The sequence below is a fragment of the Uloborus diversus genome, chromosome 10 (genome assembly GCF_026930045.1).
Source record: "Uloborus diversus isolate 005 chromosome 10, Udiv.v.3.1, whole genome shotgun sequence".
Taxonomy (NCBI): Eukaryota; Metazoa; Arthropoda; class Arachnida; order Araneae; family Uloboridae; genus Uloborus; species Uloborus diversus.
The window spans coordinates 104,002,298-104,009,117 of NC_072740.1; positions in this window are offsets into that span (position 1 = coordinate 104,002,298).

Sequence of the window (6,820 nt, forward strand, 5' to 3'; positions counted from 1 at the left end):
ATATCCGAGGAAAGATGCGATGGTAAAAATAAGCTCTTTTTAAAAGTATTCATAAAAGAAACGTGTATTCAGTGTAGTGAATCTTTCTTCCAGTCAGTTTGAATAAGTAGTCTATGGAATGAATGTCCTTGAAAGCATTTTTCTTGTAGAGCTTTTGCATAGTAATGATATTGATTATTTGTGTGACCGCTTTTGAAAATTTTTGATTTTGATAAAATTTCGAATTGAGCAGCATGTATTCAATAGTGTAGTGTTTATGAAAACAGAAAGTTCTGGACATTGAAGTTGTTAAATAACAGAAAGAGTAGGTTTTCTTTACAGTTTAATATTTCATAGGAATATGCGTTATATCATATTTTTCCAAATTTCATGTAAATAAATAAAAATCCAACGTTTTAATAAAACGGAATACATAAAATAACTAAAATTTAATTCTTAAGGATTTTCAGTTTAACGTAGCTTCTGAAAGATTCTTGTTCTGAAGACAACTTGAAGCCAAGGTATTGGTTTTAGTCACTGGGACTTTTTCGGACTTAATTCAAGTACAGTGAAACCTGTGTAAGTTGACCACTTGCGGTGCAGTACTTTGGTGGTCAACTTAGACAGGTGGTCAACTTATAAAGGGGGTAATGATTTTTTTTTTTTGTCATTTCTTGTACCTTGTATTCATTTTTTGACTAATTGACACCCTTTCCGTTCAACTCACTTTCATTTTTTAACATTACTTTGAAACAATAATTTAAAATGTTATTCAAATATTTTTAGATGTTATTTTCTCTGGATGACGTATAATGTGTCATGTAAATTTAAAATTTCAGCAAATTGATCAAAAAAAAAAAAAAAAAATTTATAAAATGTGTTTTGATATTAATAGCTCCTAAAAATTCATAGCTAATCAAAAATAACAAAATTTTCACTTATTTTTTTTCTCATATACATTTAATACATTTATAACCATGATGATCTACTTTCAAAACTACTTTGGCCTACTTTGGCATCAAAAATATTCTTGGAAAGTTTAAAAAAAAATTATAATAAAATAAAATAATTTGCTTCAATAAGTTTTAAAAAATAAACCAAGTGGTCAACTTACAAAGGGTTTTTTACAATACTCCAAACCAAATTTGGGGTACATTAGTGGTCAAGATAGACAGGTGGTCAAGATAGAAAGGTGGTCAAGTTACAGAGGTTTTCCTTCAGTATACAAGATATTACTAATTCCGTTCCTGACAAACTCAAACCAATAACGAATGTTTTTAGAAAATTGTGTGGTTCTGAATTTTAGCGTCATCTTCCTGTACAGTAAATTAAAAAAAAAAAAAAAAAAAAAAAAAACAATTGGGTACTAGTTATGGGCAACTATGGAGGACTAGTTATGGGCGCACTGAAACAGGAATGAGCAGGTTTTCTTGTATTGTTATTATCAAGATTGTAATCGACATTCTAGGAACACCATTAGTGGATTCTCAAAATGGCATATTTCAAGAGCACCCCCACAGCATCATTTCAATATTGATGAATAATTTTTTTTGTGTGTTTAATTCAGCTAGCATGGCTATTACTAGTGTTTATTATGCCCATAAGCGAGTGTGACCATAACTGGTCAAACCAGTTTCTTCAAATTTATGTAAAAAGTTCAAAACATAGTTGTAAATTAATGAAAATTCCACAGCTACAAAAGTACATTTCTTAAGTTCTAATACCGTGAGAATTAATTTTAAACTTGAACTAGAACTAAAACATTACAATTCAACACCAATCCAAATTAAAAAATTCTTTAATTCTTAATTTACCCTGTGTTCAAAGTCAATGTTTTGAGCATCTAATAACTTTTTACAGTATCATTCACCCGAATCACATGTTATGCTTTTTGAATAGCCACTTCGGCTTTTCTTTACAATAATCTTTACTAATATGCAGTCTGTTTGTCATTCTTTGCTATGAACACTTAATAGCAGTACTGTTTTTCGTGTGAAAAACTTAGATGATTTAGTGTTCATGATATACCAGATGTGTTTCCGAGTGGATTAAGAATCTGGCCAAAGTAAAGCGGATACAGTTTTTCTTCATTTTAAAGTTGAATTTTAAGAATGGTGCTACACACACAGATGTATTCTAATATGATAAAAAGAGCGAATTTTATATGTTTATATGCGGAGGGTATTCTCCTCAATTCCTAACGCAGACAAACGTCAGCCAACTGCTTCTGTTTCTTGAAAAAACTGTACAAGTGATCTAGATACAACATTACAGAGCCTTCTAGATTTCATGCTGAGAAAGTAACAAGAAGTCACAGAATGTAGAGGCAGTGGCGCAGATTCGGGGGTCAAAACTTATCCAAAAACCTAGTTCTCAACATTGTTACCGATCCTAATACAGTAGTTTATATACATGGTAGGACTTTTTATCCTCCCCCCCAATGGGATATTCTGGTTACGCTAGTTCGTGGAGGTAATTATACTGCCAACTTACAGGTTGTCCTGAAAAAGACTGACTGTTTTCAAAAATGCATAACAGGTAAACGGTTAATGATAAAAATCAAATTCTTGCAGAAAAATCAAGTGATGGGCAGTAAATATTTTCTCCGTAGAGATCCAAATTTTAGTTCAAAAGTTTTTTAATAGTTCACGCTGCGAATAGAACGACTGTAAGTCAAAAATTAAGGATTGAAATTCAACGATTTTTCCTTTGATAGCGTTTGTGATTGCAGCCGATGGCAGACGTTTTGAAAATATTGTTTTGTAATTTTGGTGATTAAAAACATTTTTCGAAAAAGTATGATGTAACTTTCTATCTTTCTTTGATGTGCTCTCTTACTATTTGCAGCGCCATCTATTGGAAAAGTTTTGAACTAAATTTTGCATCTCTGATGGGAAAAAATTTATAGCCTGCTACATGAATTTTCTCAAAGTATTATTTTTTTTTTATCATTAACCGTGTTCCTGCTATAAATTTTTGAAAACAGTCTGTCTATTTCAGAACACCCCGTAGTTTTAAGCAAAATGTTCAAATATTGATTTTTTTTCTGTAACCATATTATTATGTTTTCCCAAGTTTGTTAAAAATAGAAATAACTTTAAACAAATCCCGGAAGTTTTCTATTGATGACAAAGAGTTTATGCATTATAGTGATTAGCTTCATTTATTTTCTATGAAAAATAAATTGGAATTCAGTAAATCGATCGTAATGACTGGTAAACTTTGACCTTGAAAGTACCATTTTCAAATGCGATGTCGACCTCTGAATCGTTATTCCCTCATATGCTTTGTCTCACTCATCGGAATGATATGAAATTTTGTACCCTAGCTGATTTTAGTCTCAGGAACTCGTCTATTTAGTGAAAAATATTGGTTTCTATTTTGTATTCATTTGTATTCATTTTACTTTGGATTTCGTCCTTTATCAAAATTTAATTTTCGTAGTGTTAAAGACGATTTTAGTCCACGTCGGATGACACCTTTCTTTCTTTCCTAGCTAGTATAATAGACGAATAATTAAGAGCGCTACCTTTTTTTCCATATGACTGTACATTTCCTAATCAGGAAGGGGGAAGAAGAATCGAACAATAATAGTAATCACAAAATATTTCCTCCAATCTCCAAAACGCGGCTCTGCAGTCTCCAACAAATTGTGCTGCCAGTTCAAATACTTTTAATCTTAAGCAAACTCAATGAGAAGTTTTATTTAAGTCTTTTTTTACTTGGAATAATTACAAATTACCGGACCTGTAACAAGTTCAGTTACTGCACAACGATACCAGCAAACGTTAAAAACATTCGTAGTTCCGTATCTGCAGCTAAGACCCTTCTGAGACATTTTATGCATAATTAGGCCGACCCTGTACTGGAAGAGCACTACCAGAATTGTTACGGCAACATTATTAATACTATGGCTATTACTAATGCTACGGCTTTAAGCAATTCTTTTCATACGACGTGACCTATTCGATCACCTGATCTGACACTATGTGGTTTTTGATTCCTGGGATTTTTAAATTAAAATGTACCGTGAAGGTGTAGTTAACCTCAATGGCCTAAAAGATCTTAAAACTACACAACATACGGTAAACATCACTCCTGGTGCGTTACATTTGAGCGTGTCGCGCACTGGAGGATTGTGTCCTCTAGCTCAATGGACCTCTGAAACCTGAACTTGATCTACATTGCCATGCGCATGTGTAATCTCTCTGTAACATTTTTCCAATAAATTAGTTAAGTTTTTAATATTGTTTCTTGTTTTATTCAGTATAAGTTCAAAAGTGCCACCTATCGCTTATTTTAGTTCCGAATAATTAGCCATCCTAGGGTATGGTGGGGGAAAGTGATCAATGGGTAAATTGGTCCTACGTCAAATAAATGGCTATAGCTTAGAAATAAATGTTCGAATGAATGTGAAAATTTTATTTTAGAGTAGGGCAGTAAGAAACTGCATTTTGAATGCAAAATTTTATAACTGGCAAAATTTTACTTGGGAAATTTTTTTTTTTATGTGAAAAAGAAAAATATTAAAATCTAAATACCTCTTATAACTTCCTTGGGAAATTTTATTTGTTTGAACTATGAACAGATTGACTGCACAGGAGGCTTTTTACATGTCTCAAGAACTCTTGCTCATTCGCAGTTAGCTGAATCTATAATAATTTTTTAGAACAATTTAAGTAAGATGGGGTAAAGTGGTTATATTATTAGGCTTAACGAATAGTGTTCTTCTAATGTCCTTCAATCTTTAAGTATAAGGCAGATATAAAATTAACATTAATTTCACTTAATATGTATTGTTATCATAGTAAACGGGGTTTAATATACGAGTATATGCGTATGCATACGCATATATACTGGTGTAGGCACGTGTATAGACGTATTCACATGAATACACCAATAAATACGTATATGAGTATCTACAAGTATTTTTTTTTATTGATATAGATATACATTCGACTATACACGCATATGCTCGCATATATAAGAACACTTATTTACTCGGTAGACACGTATATACGCATACGTACTAGAGTAGACACTTACATATAAGCGTATGATATACAAGAGTACAGGTTGAGTTTAAACTCTTGAGCAAATTATTAAAAAGTGTTGGGGGGGGGGGGGGGGGGTAAGAAGCAAGAATCATCAGGAACATATGAACACAAACACACTGCTAACGCGCTACATGCACGAAAACTAGAAACTGATTGATGCAAAACAGGTCACAAATTTATTACACAAAGACAATTTTACACAACATTTTAGGTCTTAAGAAAGTTTTAAAGCGATTGATGAAATTAGCGGCTTGCAGCTGTAATACATACGTCGCAATAATAAATCACTTTCTGTTGCAATTACGAGGCTTCTGAAAAAATTTCATCAAACGCTGCGCCTTTGTTGCGATGCGTGTATTAGAGCTACCGCAGTCCGTAATTTTTAACAACTGCTATAAATATTTCTTAAAAATTAGATTGTTGGGTAAAATAATCTTTGTGCAACAAATTTGCGACCAGTTTCGCATCCATCAGTTTCTGGCTTTGTGTGCATGTAGCGTGCATGCGACCATAGGTTCCTTATGATTTTTTGCTTCTTATCTTCTCCTTTCACGCCCTTTATATTTTTGCCTAAGTTCTTGGATTCACTCTGCAAGCATACAGCCTCGTATATAAGCGTATATACTCGTGTATACATACATGTACTGGTCTCTACAGGTATATAATCGGGTTTACAAGTACACATACGTATATACTCGTGCTTCCATAAAAATAAACGTGTGTAGACGCGTACAAAGACGCACTGGATGTATACACGAATTAACTCGTGTATACCCGTATATGTATGTACACTAGGGTAGTCACAAAAAATCGACTTTCAAATTTCTTCCGCGGCACCCCCCTAAAATGTGCAAATGGACTAGAAAACATGATTTGCAAAGTTTCAGCTTAATCCGATAATATTAACACGTGCCGCAAAGAGGCCAAAGTTACGAAAAACAGCGATTTTTAGCAAAAAAATCGTAGTTTTTTCTCTTTAAAACCAAAACTTTTCATCCTAGATACTCGTTCTGGTCTCATTTTATAGGAAATTTTATTCTCGTGATGAGATGTTTATCCATTTTTTTAAATAAAAGTTACAAAGCATTAATCAGGTCAAGTCATGGAAGATATCATCAATAAGGAATTTTCATCCAAAAACTTAAAAGCATTACAATATTCAATTACATTTATTTGCTCTTTGTTAATTTTAATTTGTCCATTAAAAGGGCTTCATTTGAAGGTATTTTAAAAATTAAATTCAACAAATTGCTGATTTAAAATAAAGGAACTAAGCTGTTTAGAAGAGAAAGCAAAGAGTTGAAAGTACAAAAATGAAAAAAAAAAAAAAAATCAAATGCATTTTATTACTAACACTGTTAAATGACATATACTGAAAAGACATACATCATTATGTTACTACTTTTCATTGACAATTTAAAGTTTGGATCACTACTAGACGACCCGTGCGGAACTCCGCACTCTGCGTAGAATCGTTTCATGCGGCATTTCTCTCTTTAAAAATTTCAAAGAAGAACATTATGAAGAAGAATTGAAAAAAGTACACGGATTTAAGTAAACGGAAAAAAATAAAGGCACAAAAGAAGGAATGTAATTTAAAGACATCAGCAACAAAACCTCGTTAAATACAACGATGTGATGATGTAATGATCGCTCACTTTTTGGTTGTACGTATTTTCAATACAAACATAAATATCATGAAAAGTGTGACTGAATGACTCGTGAAAATCAGTAGCTGTGCATGTGAAAAAACGGGTTGTGGCAAATACAATCCTGCCTATGTG